The 17,204-nt window shown below is 48.6% G+C and overlaps 1 protein-coding gene and 1 non-coding gene across 3 annotated transcripts in view; one reads left to right on the top strand and one right to left on the bottom strand.

The window, feature by feature from the left end:
* Nucleotides 1-17,204, bottom strand: part of LOC106574121 (tyrosine-protein kinase RYK) — a 144,338-nt gene that overhangs the window by 100,699 nt on the left and 26,435 nt on the right. The gene's annotated exons all lie outside the window — the stretch shown is intronic.
* Nucleotides 2,010-2,085, top strand: trnaa-cgc (transfer RNA alanine (anticodon CGC)). The gene has a single exon. It is a non-coding gene; the product is annotated as a tRNA-Ala (tRNA).

The following is a 17,204-nucleotide window of genomic DNA, read 5'->3' as shown; positions in this document are numbered from 1 at the left end:
CTTCAACCTGCCGTAGCCCCTTTACCCTTCAACCTGCCGTAGCCCCTTTACCCTTCAACCTGCCGTAGCCCCTTTACCCTTCAGCCTGCCGTAGCCCCTTTACCCTTCAACCTGCCGTAGCCCCTTTACCCTTCAACCTGCCGTAGCCCCTTTACCCTTCAGCCTGCCGTAGCCCCTTTACCCTTCAACCTGCCGTAGCCCTGATATTTGATATTTAACTGTATAGATATTTTCCCATCACTGCTATTTTCCTGATGGGCTCTGGTCCCTATATAGTGCACTACTTTAGACCAGAGCCCTATGGCACCCTATTCCCTAAGGTTGGGAATTGCAAGGGACTTCACAATACAATATTATGGCAATACTTACGTGGCTATCTGATATGTTTTGCGATTCAATACTGTGATTTTATCGAGATTCGATGTTCATCATATGTCTACTGCAGAGAGACAAGAGACCCCTACACCCATACTGCTACCCCTACTCTCTACCCCCATCCCCCTATCCCCCTACCCCCAGCCCCCTATCCCTACCCCCATCCCCCTATCCCCCTACCAACAACCCCCTATCCCTACCCACAACCCCTTATCCCTGCCCCCAGCCCCCTATCCCTACCCCCCCAACCCCCTATCCCTACCCCCATCCCCCTACCCTACCCCCAATCCCTACCCACAACCCCCTATCCCTACCCCCAGCCCCCTATCCCTACCCACAGCCCCCTATCCCTACCCCAGCCCCCTATCCCTACCCCCCAGCCCCCTATCCCTACTCCCTAGCCCCCTATCCTTACCCCCTAGCCCTACCCCCTAGCCCCTATCCCTACCCCCTATCCCTACTCCCAGCCCCATCCCTACCCCCAGCCCCCCTATCCCTATCCCTACCCCCAGCCCCCCATCCCTACTCCCTACCCCCCCATCCCTACCCCCAGCCCCCTATCCCTACCCCCAGCCCCCCTATCCCTACCCCCCTATCCCTACCCCTACTCCCAGCCCCCTATCCCTACCCCTACTCCCAGCCCCCTATCCCTACCCCTAGCCCCCTAGCCCTGCCCCCAGCCCCCTATCCCTACCCCTACTCCCAGCCCCCTATCGTACCCCCAGCCCCCTCATCCCTACTCCTACCCCCAGCCCCCTACCCCTACTCCCAGCCCCTACCCCTACTCCCAGCCCCCCATCCCTACTCCTACCCCCAGCCCCCTACCCCTACTCCCAGCCCCTACCCCTACTCCCAGCCCCCATCCCTACTCCCAGCCCCCTATCCCTACCCCCATCCCTACCCCCAGCCCCCCCTATCCCTACCCCTACTCCCAGCCCCCTATCCCTACCCCCAGCCCCCCTATCCCTATCCCTACCCCCAGCCCCCCATCCCTACTCCCTACCCCCCATCCCTACCCCCAGCCCCCTATCCCTACCCCTAGCCCCCCTATCCCTACTCCCAGCCCCCTATCCCTATCCCTACCCCTACTCCCAGCCCCCTATCCCCATCCCTAGCCCCCTAGCCCTGCCCCCAGCCCCCTATCCCTACCCCTACTCCCAGCCCCCTATCCCTACCCCCAGCCCCCCTATCCCTATCCCTACCCCCCCTATCCCTACCCCTACTCCCAGCCAACCTGCTTTTTTTTGTTGCAATCAATATCAAACAGGGGTTCAAGATCTGAAAACAACCTTTTTCTTTTTAAAATAAAAAACAATGACCAGAAGCATGCATGATGCACATTCACTCATTAACAATAGATTAGCCGGCTAATCTTTATATTCCACGTTTAGCCAACTTGGCTCTATTTGCTCAGCTAACAAGGTAGAACAGTTGAATAGTTATGAACACACTCTGTCTAATCTCCAGCTGTTTGAACAGCGTGCTAGCCTGTCCACTTTGTTCACATGTTGAAATTAAGAAGCCTAGCTTATTTGTCAGAATGAGAATAAAGTTGCCAATTTGTTATAGAAATTGTGTTTTATGCTTATTGCACATTACAAAAACAGATTAAAACAGATTAGATAGCTGGTATAGGTCCCGTGTGGCTCAGTTGGTAGAGCATGGTGTTCGCAATGCCAGGGTTGTGGGTTCGATTCCCACGGGGGACCAGTACAGAAAAAAAAAAAAAAAAAATGTATGAAATGTATTCACTCTACTGTAAGTCGCTCTGGATAAGAGCGTCTGCTAAATGACTAAAATGTAAATGTATAACAGTCTTTGGCTAAAATTGCTATTAGCGGTACGTAGTACAGCAGCAATGCCACGCATGAAAAAATGAGCCCTCTTTTTCAAAAATAAATGTTCTTTGATACTCCCGTTTTAGTAATGTTTGACAATTAAAAACTGTATCATTAGAAAGGTAATCGCTGCCAAAAGGTGCTTCAACACAAAGCACTGAGTAAAGGGTCAGAATACTTATGTCAATTAGATATTTCAGTGTTCTTTTTTTATTTTTTATATATAAAATTTGCAAACAATTCTAAAAACCTGTTTTTGCTTTGTCATTATGGGGTATTGTCTGTATATTGATCAGGGGGGGAAAAAAGAAAATTATTCAATTGTAGAATAAGGCTGTAACGTAACATTTACGTCATTTAGCAGACGCTCTTATCCAGAGCGACTTACAAATTGGTGCATTCACCTTATGATATCCAGTGGAACAACCACTTTACAATAGTACATCTATATCTTTTTTTTTGGGGGGGGGGGGGGGTTAGAAGGATTACTATATCCTATCCCAGGTATTCCTTAAAGAGGTGGGGTTTCAAGTGTCTCCGGAAGGTGGCGATTGACTCCGCTGTCCTGGCGTCGTGAGGGAGCTTGTTCCACCATTGGGGTGCCAGAGCAGCGAACAGTTTTGACTGGGCTGAGCGGGAACTGTGCTTCCGCAGAGGTAGGGGGGCCAGCAGGCCAGAGGTGGAACAACATTAGGAAAAAGTCAAAGGGTCTGAATACTTTCAGAATGTACTGTATGTAAACAAAGTCCGAGCTGCTGGGCAGGTCTGTCTCACTGTCTGTTCCATTGCTCTCTAGCCAATCACAGCAGCTATTCATCCCGTGGCAGTGGGCAGATGGGACATAGTCAAATCAACCCTCAGATAGGTCCTGATGAACTCGTCCACAAATCTCACAAAACTGTGTTTTGGACCATACTGACTTTATGTCGAAAATTAACCCACCTGCACTTTCTAGTCAATTTTGTCACTGGAATAAGTTGTTTGACTAATATCAATATGACATATGCCGTTTTCAAAACAGAGAAGTTGAGTCGTTCCGATTGAGTCGTCCATTAAATACACCAGACTGTATAGAGTATGGATATTCAACAGCCACTGGAAAGCAGTAATTTGAGAAAGACAACATCATCATGAGCTTGGCATCCAGCCAGCCGCCACACTATAAACAGGATATGAGCTGTCTACGCAGCCAGCCGCCACACTATAAACAGGATATGAGCTGCCTACGCAGCCAGCCGCCACACTATGAACAGGATATGAGCTGGCTACGCAGCCAGCCGCCACACTATAAACAGGATATGAGCTGGCTACGCAGCCAGCCGCCACACTATAAACAGGATATGAGCTGCCTACGCAGCCAGCCGCCACACTATAAACAGGATATGAGCTGCCTACGCAGCCAACCGCCACACTATAAACAGGATATGAGCTGCCTACGCAGCCAGCCGACACACTAAAAACAGGATATGAGCTGCCTACGCAGCCAGCCGACACACTAAAAACAGGATATGAGCTGCCTACGCAGCCAGCCGCCACACTATAAACAGGACCTAGGAACTAGAGGTTGACCGATTAATCGGAATGGCCGATTAATTAGGGCCGATTTCAAGTCTTCATAACAATCGGTAAATCGGTATTTTTGGCCACCAATTTGCTGATTTTTTATTTTATTATATATATATATATATATATATATATATATATATATATATATTTGTTTTTTTGGACCTTTATTTAACTAGGCAAGTCAGATTAAGAACACATTCTTATTTCCAATGACGGCCTAGGAACGGGGGTTAACTGTCTTGTTCAGGGGGGATTCGTTTTTGCAACCTTCGGTTACTCGTCCAACGCTCTAACCACCTGCCTTACATTGCACTCCACGAGAAGCCTGTGTGGCAGGCTGACTACCTGTTACGCGAGGGCAGCAAGAAGCCAAGGTAAGTTGCTAGCTAGCATTAAACTTATCTCATAAAAAACGATCAATCTTAACATAATCACTTGTTAACTACACATGGTTGATGATATTACTAGTTTATCTAACGTGTCCTGCGTTGCATATAATCGATGCGGTGCCTGTTCATTTCTCATTGAATCACATCCTACTTCGACAAACGGGTGATGATTTAACAAGCGCATTTGCGAAAAAAAAGCACTGTTGTTGCACCAATGTACCTAACCATAAACATCAATGCCTTTCTTTAAAATCAATACACAAGTATATATTTTTTAAACCTGCATATTTAGTTAATATTGCCTGCTGACATGAAATTGTGTCACATCTCTAGCGTTCATTGCACGCAGAGTCAGGGTATATGCAGCGGTTTGAGCCGCCTGGCTCGTTGTGAACTAATTTGCCAGAATTTTACGTAATTATGACATAACATTGAAGGTTGTGCAATGTAACAGGAATATTTAGACTTAGGGATGCCACCCGTTAGCTAAAATACGGAACGGTTCCGTATGTCACTGAAAGAAAAACTTTTGTTTTCGAAATGATCATTTCTGGATTCGACCATATTAATGACCTAAGGCTCGTATTTCTGTGTGTTTATTATGTTATAATTAAGTCTATGATTTGATAGAGCAGTCTGACTGAGCGGTGGTAGGCACCAGCAGGCTCGTAAGCATTCATTCAAACAGCACTTTCGTGCGTTTTGCCAGAAGCTCTTCGCTGTGCTTCAAGCATTGCGCTGTTTATGACTTCAAGCCGGGTGGGTATAATTTGTGGAACGTTCCAACAGGAATCTATTCCAAAAACTTCGGAAATAACAAGGTTGCCAAAAAAAACAACGCATACAAAGTTGTATAGCGGCAGAATAAGATACCGGGTAGGGAGTGGTCTATTTCATTGCGTTTTTCACTCATCACGTTTATTCCGAAAAATGTCTGTCCTCACATGTCTGTTTGCCTATGGACAAACATTAAGAATAAGCTAGGTGGTGAGTTGATGCCTATTCGGCAGCTAGTTAGCTAGGTTTGTATGCGTTGTTGGTTGGCAACCTTTCACTTTACGTTTTTTGGAACAGATTCCTGTTGGAACGTTCCACAAATTATACCAATCATCTCCAATCTAAAGTTAAATCTAGAATCGGCTTCCTATTTCGCAACAAAGCATCCTTCACTCATGCTGCCAAACATACCCTCGTAAAACTGACCATCCTACCGATCCTCGACTTCGGCGATGTCATTTACAAAATAGCCTCCAATACCCTACTCAACAAGCTGGATGCAGTCTATCACAGTGCCATCCGTTTTGTCACCAAAGCCCCATATACTACCCACCACTGCGACCTGTACGCTCTCGTTGGCTGGCCTTCGCTTCATAATCGTCGCCAAACACATTGGCTCCAGGTCATCTACAAGACCCTGCTAGGTAAAGTCCCCCTTATCTCAGCTCACTGGTCACCATAGCAGCACCCACCTGTAGCACGCGCTCCAGCAGGTATATCTCTCTGGTCACCCCTAAAGCCAATTCCTCCTTTGGCCGTCTCTCCTTCCAGTTCTCTGCTGCCAATGACTGGAACGAACTACAAAAATCTCTGAAACTGGAAACACTTATCTCCCTCACTAGCTTTATGCACCAGCTATCAGAGCAGCTCCCAGATCACTGCACCTGTACATAGCCCATCTATAATTTAGCCCAAACTACTACCTCTTCCCCTACTGTATTTATTTATTTTATTTATTTTGCTCCTTTGCACCATATTATTTATATTTTAACTTTGAACTTTCTTCAAACTACAAATCTACCATTCCAGTGTTTTACTTGCTATACTTTATTTACTTTGCCACCATGGCCTTTTTTGCCTTTACCTCCCTTATCTCACATCATTTGCTCACATTGTATATAGTCTTATTTTTTTCTACTGCATCATTGATTGTATGTTGTTTTACTCCATGTGTAACTCTGTGTTTTTGTATGTTGTCGAACTGCTTTGCTTTATCTTGGCCAGGTCGCAATTGTAAATGAGAACTTGTTCTCAACTTGCCTACCTGGTTAAATAAAGGTTAAATAAAAATAAAAATAAATAAAAAATACCCACCCCTTCAAGCCTATCAACTCCCGAGATTAGGCTGGTGTAACCGATGTGAAATGGCTAGCTAGTTAACGGGATGCGCGCTAATAGCGTTTCAAACATCACTCGCTCTGAGACTTGGAGTGGTTGTTCCCCTTGCTCTGCATGGGTAACGCTGCTTCGAGGGTGGCTGTTGTCGATGTGTTCCTGGTTCGAGCCCAGGTAGGAGCGAGGAGAGGGACGGAAGCTATACTGTTACACTGGCAATACTAAAGTGCCTATAAGAACATCCAATAGTCAAAGGTATATGAAATACAAATCGTAGAGAGAGAGAAATAGTCCTATAATTCCTATAACCTAAAACTTCTTACCTGGGAATATTGAAGACTCATGTTAAAAGGAACCACCAGCTTTCATATGTTCTCATGTTCTGAGCAAGGCACTTAAACGTTAGCTTTCTTACATGGCACATATTGCACTTTTACTTTCTTCTCCAACACTTCGTTTTTGCATTATTTAAACCAAACATGTTTCATTATTTCTTTAAGGCTAAATTGATTTTATTGATGTATTATATTAAGTTAAAATAAGTGTTCATTCAGTATTGTTGTAATTGTTATTATTATTACAAATAAATAAATGTTAAAAAAAATTAACAAATTAAATCGGCCGATTAATCGGTATCAATAAATCGGTATCGGCGTTGAAAGATCATAATCGGTCGACCTCTACTAGGAACATCTCTGAGGAAAGAGAGAGGTAAGAGTCAGTCTGGCTGGGCAGAATGGAGCTAGGGGTCTGGGGCAGAGTGGAGCTGGGGGTCTGGGGCAGAGGGGAGCTGGGGGTCTGGGGCAGAGGGGAGCTGGGGGTCTGGGGCAGAGGGGAGCTGGGGGTCTGGGGCAGAGGGGAGCTGGGGGTCTGGGGCAGAGGGGAGCTGGGGGTCTGGGGCAGAGGGGAGCTAGGGGTCTGGGGCGTCACTGAGGACAGAGAGAGGTCAGTCTGCGTTTCAGATGTTTCTCTATATAGTGCACTACTTTTGACCAGAGCCCAGTTCAGAAGGGCCCAGTTCAGAAGGGCCCAGTTCAGAGCCTATGGATGCACTAGAACAGGATGCCATTTAGGACGCAGCTAACAGTGATGCTTGGGTGAGGAGAGGAAAGGAGAGAAGGGGGAGAGGAAAGGAGAGAAGGGGGAGAGGAAAGGAGAGAAGGGGAGAGGAAAGGAGAGAAGGGGAGTGGATCAGGTTGCAGCCTATGGAGCAAGAGGACAAAAGATAGCCTAGGTGGGTGGGCGGGCCGTGGTGATAGCCAGGTGGTAGGAGGGTAGCAGGAGGACCCCGGCCCAGCCCAGCCAGGTAGGAGGCTGGCGAGAACAAAGACCTTCCTATATAACAGAGGAGCCTTCTGTATAGCTCTTTACCTCCCAGAGAGACCAGGAGATAAACACTGACCATCTCCCCTTGGCCTCTCTGTGTATGAGGATACCAGAGACAGACACTGCCTAGTCAGATTAACAGTGTAATATACATGTGCGACCAGGAGATTAACACAGTCTCCCCTGGCCAGGAGAGGAGGCAGAAACCACTGCCTAGGCAGATTTGTTTAATTTAACCTTTATTTAACTAGGCAAGTCAGTTAAGAACAAATTCTTATTTTCAATGACGGCCTACCAGGGAACAGTGGGTTAACTGCCTTGTTCAGGGGCAGAAAGACTGATTTCTACCTTGTCAGCTCGGGGATTTGAACTTGCAACCTTTCGGTTACTAGGCCAACGCTCTAACCACTAGGCCAACGCTCTAACCACTAGGCCAACGCTCTAACCACTAGGCCAACGCTCTAACCACTAGGCCAACGCTCTAACCACTAGGCTACCCTAGATTAGCATGGCTAAGGCTAGCGATATGTGACAGTGAGAAGAGACAGAACAATGTGTTGATTGCGGTTTCTCCTTTTCCAGACTGCTTTTATGCTTTTAATAAAAAGGTAAGATTGAACAGATATATCAAGTCATGTAATGTGGGTGGGCTCCCCCTTAAAACATAAACAGGAGAAAGGTTTCTGCTCTACGCATCCTTTTGGCTTGGACAAGGCTACACCTACCCTACCACCTACCCTATCATCCTACCCTATCATCCTACCCTACCACCTACCCTATCATCCTACCCTATCATCCTACCCTACATCCTACCCAATCATCCTACCCAATCATCCTACCCTACTACCTACCCTATCAGCCTACCCTACCACCTACCCTATCAGCCTACCCTACCACCTACCCTATCATTCTACCCTATCATCCTACCCTATCATCCTACCCTACATCCTACCCTATCGTCATACCCTATCACCTACCCTATCATCCTACCCTACCACCTACCCTATCATCTACCCTATCACCTACCCTATCATCCTACCCTATCATCCTACCCTACTACCTACCCTATCATCCTACCCTACCACCTACCCTATCAGCCTACCCTACCACCTACCCTATCACCTGCCCTACCACCTACCCTGCCACCTACCCTACCATCCTACACTACCACCTACCCTACCACCTACCCTATCATCCTACCCTAACACCTACCCTACCACCTACCCTATCATCCTACCCTACCATCTTACCCTACCACCTACCCTACCACCTGGAAACCACAAACATCCCACAGGCCAGCAGTAGCAGCTGGGGACATCAGAATCTAAGGTTTCATAGGGACAGACAGGGTTGTTGAAGAGAAGGTTTCATAGGGACGGGGTTGTTGAAGAGAAGGTTTCATAGGGACGGGGTTGTTGAAGAGAAGGTTTCATAGGGACGGGGTTGTTGAAGAGAAGGTTTCATAGGGACAGGGTTGTTGAAGACAGAAGGTTTCATAGGGACGGGGTTGTTGAAGAGAAGGTTTCATAGGGACGGGGTTGTTGAAGAGAAGGTTTCATAGGGACGGGGTTGTTGAAGACAGAAGGTTTCATAGGGACGGGGTTGTTGAAGAGAAGGTTTCATAGGGACGGGGTTGTTGAAGAGAAGGTTTCATAGGGACGGGGTTGTTGAAGAGAAGGTTTCATAGGGACGGGGTTGTTGAAGAGAAGGTTTCATAGGGACGGGGTTGTGAAGAGAAGGTTTCATAGGGACGGGGTTGTTGAAGAGAAGGTTTCATAGGGACGGGGTTGTTGAAGAGAAGGTTTCATAGGGACGGGGTTGTTGAAGAGAAGGTTTCATAGGGACGGGGTTGTTGAAGACAGAAGGTTTCATAGGGACGGGGTTGTTGAAGACAGAAGGTTTCATAGGGACGGGGTTGTTGAAGAGAAGGTTTCATAGGGACGGGGTTGTTGAAGACAGAAGGTTTCATAGGGACAGGGTTGTTGAAGACAGAAGGTTTCATAGGGACGGGGTTGTTGAAGACAGAAGGTTTCATAGGGACGGGGTTGTTGAAGAGAAGGTTTCATAGGGACGGGGTTGTTGAAGAGAAGGTTTCATAGGGACAGGGTTGTTGAAGACAGAAGGTTTCATAGGGACGGGGTTGTTGAAGAGAAGGTTTCATAGGGACGGGGTTGTTGAAGAGAAGGTTTCATAGGGACGGGGTTGTGAAGAGAAGGTTTCATAGGGACGGGGTTGTGAAGAGAAGGTTTCATAGGGACGGGGTTGTGAAGAGAAGGTTTCATAGGGACGGGGTTGTTGAAGAGAAGGTTTCATAGGGACGGGGTTGTGAAGAGAAGGTTTCATAGGGACGGGGTTGTTGAAGAGAAGGTTTCATAGGGACGGGGTTGTGAAGAGAAGGTTTCATAGGGACGGGGTTAATGTTGTTTAAAACAGACCTAAAGGAAGGTAAATGTTAGAATGTGCAGGGACATGACTATACACATTTTACTCCCCCCCCCCCCCCTCCTGTAGTCTCCTAAACATGTTAGGTCAGACAAAAATTTGACATCAAAAGAAACTGTAAACACTCGTCCTCATGTAGTAAGTTTCTGTCCATCAGACACTGCCTGGTTACAAGTCCAAACGACATACCAGATGAGAGCTGACTGACACATCTCTGTTTTATCATTCATCTTACAGCAACATTTCAAAACAGATGAGAGAGAATCATCCACACCGTTTTGCCTTGTTTTCCTTCCTGTCTGTTATGGAACTACGACTAGTGTGAAACGGATTATGATCAGTATCTGAGAAACGAGCCTGCACTGAAACCGCAAGATAAGTGAAAGCAATACGGCAGTTCCCAATCTCCAGGTCTCGGTCACATCAAAACAGAGAGAACAGAAATAGAGTAGAGATATTCAGATGCTACCTTGGGAAGGAACTTCTATAAGCAGGGCATGAACGTGTGGAGTGTTGAATTGCAGTCTAGTCTAGATATATAGGAAACAAAGCAGATTGTTGACTTTCATCCGGGTGAGCCGTTTAAGAAGTTGTTATGGCTCTTGGTTGAACCCACTAGAGGAATGTCTGAGTCACACTTGGCTGAGAATATACAACGGTGATACAGGTATTGAGTCAAAGCCTATCTGGTTTAAAGTGAATGTTAAAAGGACCAGAATGCTGCCTTTTCTAAATCTGGCTGCTTGGGGACATACCATCTTGTTCAAGTGGGGGTGATCAGCACAGACCACCACCTTGTCTAAAGTAGGGGTGTTTTATTGGAACATATTAACATACCTCACTAATAAAAAGTGAGGAACCCCCCCCCCTCCTCTGTCCTAGTGAGGAACCCCCCCCCCCCCTCCTCCTCTCTCTGTCCTAGTGAGGAACCCCCCCCCTCCTCCTCTCTCTGTCCTAGTGAGGAACCCCCCCCCTCTCCTCTCTCTGTCCTAGTGAGGAACCCCCCCCCCCCTCCTCCTCTCTCTGTCCTAGTGAGGAACCCCCCCCCCCCTCCTCCTCTCTCTGTCCTAGTGAGGAACCCCTCCTCCTCTCTCTATCCTAGTGAGGAACCCCCCCCCCTCTCCTCTCTCTGTCCTAGTGAGGAACCCCCCCCCCCTCCTCCTCTCTCTGTCCTAGTGAGGAACCCCCCCCCCCTCTGTCCTAGTGAGGAACCCCCCCCCTCTCTGTCCTAGTGAGGAACCCCTCCCTCCTCTCTCTATCCTAGTGAGGACCCCCCCTCTCTATCCTAGTGAGGACCCCCCCCCCTCTGTCCTAGTGAGGAACCCCCCCCCCCTCTCTCTATCCTAGTGAGGAACCCCCCCCCTCTCTATCCTAGTGAGGAACCCCCCCCCCCTCTCTATCCTAGTGAGGAACCCCCCCCCCCCTCTCTCTATCCTAGTGAGGAACCCCCCCCCCTCTCTCTATCCTAGTGAGGAACCCCCCCCTCTCTCTCGATCCTAGTGAGGAACCCCCCCCTCTCTCTCTCTGTCCTAGTGAGGAACCCCCCCCCCCTCCTCCTCTCTCTGTCCTAGTGAGGAACCCCCCCCCTCCTCTCTCGATCCTAGTGAGGAACCCCCCCCCCCTCCTCCTCTCTCTGTCCTAGTGAGGAACCCCCCCCCCTCTCTCGATCCTAGTGAGGAACCCCCCCCCCTCTCTCTGTCCTAGTGAGGAACCCCCCCCCCTCTCTCTATCCTAGTGAGGACCCCCCCCCCCTCTCTCTATCCTAGTGAGGAACCCCCCCCCCTCTCTCTATCCTAGTGAGGAACCCCCCCCCTCTCTCTATCCTAGTGAGGAACCCCCCCCCTCTCTCTCTATCCTAGTGAGGAACCCCCCCCCCTCTCTATCCTAGTGAGGAACCCCCCCCTCCCCTCTCTCTGTCCTAGTGAGGGAACCCCCCCTCTCTCTATCCTAGTGAGGAACCCCCCCCCTCTCTCTATCCTAGTGAGGAACCCCCCCCTCTCTCTCTATCCTAGTGAGGAACCCCCCCCTCTCTCTCTCTGTCCTAGTGAGGAACCCCCCCTCCCCTCTCTCTGTCCTAGTGAGGAACCCCCCCTCCTCTCTCTGTCCTAGTGAGGAACCCCCCCCCTCTCTCTATCCTAGTGAGGAACCCCCCCCCTCCCCTCTCTCTGTCCTAGTGAGGGAACCCCCCCTCTCTCTATCCTAGTGAGGAACCCCACCCCTCCTCTCTCTGTCCTAGTGAGGAACCCCCCCCCTCCTCTCTCTGTCCTAGTGAGGAACCCCCCCTCTCTCTCTATCCTAGTGAGGGAAACCCCCCTCTCTCTCTATCCTAGTGAGGAACCCCCCCCTCCCATCTCTCTATCCTAGTGAGGGAACCCCCCCCTCTCTCTGTCCTAGTGAGGAACCCCCCCCTCTCTCTATCCTAGTGAGGGAACCCCCCCTCTCTATCCTAGTGAGGAACCCCCCCCCACTCTCTCTGTCCTAGTGAGGAACCCCCCCTCTCTCTATCCTAGTGAGGAACTCCCCCTCTCTATCCTAGTGAGGGAACCCCCCCCCTCCCCTCTCTCTATCCTAGTGAGGGAACCCCCCCCCCTCTCTGTCCTAGTGAGGAAACCCCCCCCTCCTCTCTCTGTCCTAGTGAGGAAACCCCCCCTCTCTCTATCCTAGTGAGGAACCCCCCCCCCCCCTCTCTCTGTCCTAGTGAGGGAACCCCCCTCTCTCTATCCTAGTGAGAGGAACCCCCCCTCTATCCTAGTGAGGAACCCCCCCTCCTCTCTGTCCTAGTGAGGAACCCCCCCCTCCTCTCTGTCCTAGTGAGGAACCCCCCTCTCTCTCTCTGTCCTAGTGAGGAACCCCCCCCCTCTCTGTCCTAGTGAGGAACCCCCCCTCTCTATCCTAGTGAGGAACCCCCCCTCTCTCTGTCCTAGTGAGGAACCCCCCCTCTCTGTCCTAGTGAGGAACCCCCCCCTCTCTGTCCTAGTGAGGAACCCCCCTCCTCTCTGTCCTAGTGAGGAACCCCCCTCTCCTCTCTGTCCTAGTGAGGAACCCCCCCCTCTATCCTAGTGAGGACCCCCCCCTCTCTGTCCTAGTGAGGAACCCCCCCCCCTCTGTCCTAGTGAGGAACCCCCCCCTCTCTGTCCTAGTGAGGACCCCCCCCCTCTGTCCTAGTGAGGAACCCCCCCCCTCTCTGTCCTAGTGAGGAACCCCCCCTCTCTCTGTCCTAGTGAGGAACCCCCCCCCCCTCTGTCCTAGTGAGGAACCCCCCTCCTCTCTGTCCTAGTGAGGAACCCCCCCCCTCTCTGTCCTAGTGAGGAACCCCCCCTCCTCTCTGTCCTAGTGAGGAACCCCCCCCCTCTGTCCTAGTGAGGACCCCCCCCCCTCTGTCCTAGTCCTGGCTTCAGTTCAAAAGATTGACTAGTGACTGAAGATACTTCTAAAAAGACCACCTGGGAGCTGTCTGGGAGAGATCAGATCAAATCAGACTGCACAGCTAAAAGATGGCAATTCTGCCAATGACATATACTGCATATCATTAGACAGACCTGTACACCATTAGACAGACCTGCACGTGACTACAGACCTGCACGTGACTACAGACCTGCACCTGACTACAGACCTGCACCTGACTACAGACCTGCACCTGACTACAGACCTGCACCTGACTACAGACCTGCACGTGACTACAGACCTGCACGTGACTACAGACCTGCACGTGACTACAGACCTGTATGTCACATTAAAAATGTCCATTAGTCTCATGTGGAATTCTCGACCCGTCAGACCTGCAATAGACATCTCCTTGTTGTCGTCACAGTTTTATTCAGGAAAAATAGGTTTGTTGACGAGTCTTTTTTTGTCAGTTATTGTTAAAGAAATGAACCCTGGTCCAAATGAACCCTGGTCCAAATGAACCCTGGTCCAAAGCAATTTATGGTACATTAGCATGTGTTTGGGGCGGCAGGTAGCCTAGTGGTTCGAGCGTTGGACCAGTAACCGGAAGGTTGCAAGATCGAATCCCTGAGCTGACATGGTATAAATCTGTCGTTCTGAACAAGGCAGTTAACCCACTGTTACCTGGTAGGCCATCATTGAAAATAAGAATTTGTTCTTAACTGACTTGCCTAGTTAAATAAAGGTTAAATATATATATTTTTTTTAAATAAATGTGTGTAAAGATACCTGATCGTAGAGCCTTCAGGAAGTATTCCTCCTTTGACTTATTCCACACTGTGTTACCGCATGAACTCAAAATGGATTAAAATCACTTCCCCCTCTCTCACCCATCTGCACATAACACCACCCCCCCCCCCAAAAAAAACATGCTCTTTGACATTTCTTCAAATGTATTGAAAATGTAAATCACCTCCCTGAGTCAATACATGTTAGAATCACCTTTGGCAGCGTTTACAGCTGCGTCTTTCTGAGTAAATCTAAGAGCTTTCCACAGCTGGATTGTACAATATATGCACATTATTATTTCTTTAAATAAAATCTTCAAGCTCTGTCCTGTTGGTCGTTGATCATTGCTAGACAACCATTTTTCAAGTCTTGCCATAGATTTTCAAGCAGATTAAACCTGTAACTTGGCCACTCAGAAACATTCAATGTCATCTTGGTAAGCAACTCCAGTGTAGATTTGACCTTGTGTTTTAGGTTATTGACCTGCTGAAAGGTGAATTTGTCTTTGAGTGTTGGAAAGCAGCCTGAACCATGTTTTCCAATAGGATTTTGTCTGTTTTTACCTTTATACCATGATGCAGCCACCACCACCATACATGAAAATACGGAGACTGGTACTCATTGATATGTCGTGCTGGATTTGCCCTAAACTTAACACGTTGTATTCAGGACATAAAAGTTCATTTATTACACATATTAGTCCTGTACCACTATTTTATATGATTTTAAAGTAAGAAGAATATAATTGAACTTAGCTGAATAAAATAGAAAGGATATTTTTCCTCGTTCTGGTGCAGTGCGCATATGAAGTGGCTACGTTGAGCGTAAAAAGTGATCATTTGAAGCAGGTCCTAAACGCTAGATTTAGTTTCTTGGCAACTTTAGTTGTGAATGATACAAACCTTAGAAATCACAACATGTATGGGCTGTATGAAGAGACTATAGGCTATTGATGATTTGAGAAAGTAGCAAAAGGTTAAACACGCTTCTCTCTCATCTAGTGATCATGTTTTCACCCATCAGAATATTCTCAATTTAATCTCATCTTTTACTAATATGTATAATGACTTTGGATTTAGAAAATGGCGCATTATGAAAATGGGCAGGGCGAAGAATACATGGTCATCTGTATGCACTTGAATAGCAAAAGGAGGCAACTCGCTTTCCCGCCGGTCCGTTTCGGAAGCTACGTCGGATTTATACAGCAGCTGTGTTTAATACGAGCAGCTGAGAAATGTTTGAGGAGCATGTTCTCGCTGCACGACAGGTGATATTCCCCCCCAAACTCTGTACGCCGTGGGCTCTCCTACCCTGTTCCTGCAGCTACCCAGTACTCTGTATGGGCTCTCCTACCCTGTTCCTGCAGCTACCCAGTACTCTGTACGCCATGGGCTCTCCTACCCTGTTCCTGCAGCTACACAGTAGTCTGTACGCCGTGGGCCCTACTACCCTGTTCCTGCAGCTACCCAGTACTCTGTACGCCGTGGTCTCTCCTACCCTGTTCCTGCAGCTACACAGTCCTCTGTATGCCATGGTCTCTCCTACCCTGTTCCTGCAGCTACCCAGTCCTCTGTATGCCATGGTCTCTCCTACCGTGTTCCTGCAGCTACCCAGTGCTTACATTTGGGAAACCAAGTGAAATCTCTTCGGTAACATCGATAGGGACATGTTTTCGCCACGAAACATATATTTCACTGAACTGCTGACTGCCCCTCTGCACACTAGAGAAAGGAACAAAGGACAAGAAGAGACGGAAACGCACAGCAGTGAGATATTCTGTATAGCTAAGAGGTCCCGTTTCACCCAATTCATTTTTTCCCCTAATGTTAGGCTATTCAAAATGTAATTCACTATAATTGTAGTACAACTGTAAGCCGCCCTGCTCAATCAATGAACCAACACCTAGGGCCCCCATCCAGCGTCTGCCTAGGGCCCCCATCCAGCGTCTGCCTAGGGGCCCCCATCCAGCGTCTGCCTAGGGGCCCCCATCCAGCGTCTGCCTAGGGGCCCCCACCCAGCGTCTGCCTAGGGGCCCCCACCCAGCGTCTGCCTAGGGCCCCCATCCAGCTGATTGACGGAGTGCCGGGCCCTCTCTTCTGGTCCCTCAGGAACATCCAGCTCCTCCGCAGCGCCATATCAGAGAAGACCACCGTTGTCCCGGGAATCAGTCAAATAGCCACCTCTATATCCATGCATCTACCTCACCAGTGCCTGTTCCCCTGGGTTAAATCCCAAGACTGATGGACGGTGACTTGCTGGCTGACTTTTGTCCATTTGCAATATCTTTAAACAGTGATAGACCATCACCAAATTGACATTCTGAAATCAACACCAACGAGCGATGGAGAGGAACCAGAATCACAGCCCGGATGTCGGGGGGGGGGGGGTACAGAACACAGAGCAGTTTGTTCCACTTCAGACCTAACGCGACAGAGCAGTTTGTTCCACTTCAGACCTAACGCGGCAGAGCAGTTTGTTCCACTTCAGACCTAACGCGGCAGAGCAGTTTGTTCCACTTCAGACCTAACGCGGCAGAGCAGTTTGTTCCACTTCATACCTAATGCGACAGTCAATAGTGGAACTAGTTAAATGGATAAATGTTAATGATTCGTTTATTTTCCAGGAGCTTGTTCGATATTCTTGTTAAAAGATCAGGGAAAACATTTCCATTTTACTCCATATTTGAGAAGGTTTTAACCTTTTTAAAAGAACCTGCATAAACATAGTTTGAAGTAATAGACCAACGTAGCTACTGTTGTAGGTCGAAGCTGTGTTCTGTAAAACCTTGGTAGAGCATGGGTGGAATAGGCATCGTGGTGCTGTAAAACCTTGGTAGAGCATGGGTGGAATAGGCATCGTGGTGCTGTAAAACCTTGGTAGAGCATGGGTGGAGTAGGCATCGTGGTGCTGTAAAACCTTGGTAGAGCATGGGTGGAGTAGGCATCGTGGTGCTCATGTGTTGTGTTGTTCTTCCAACATA

The sequence above is a fragment of the Salmo salar genome, chromosome 16 (assembly GCF_965601325.2).
Source record: "Salmo salar chromosome 16, fSalSal1, whole genome shotgun sequence".
NCBI classification, from domain to species: Eukaryota; Metazoa; Chordata; class Actinopteri; order Salmoniformes; family Salmonidae; genus Salmo; species Salmo salar.
This window is presented reverse-complemented; position numbering and strand designations above follow the sequence as displayed.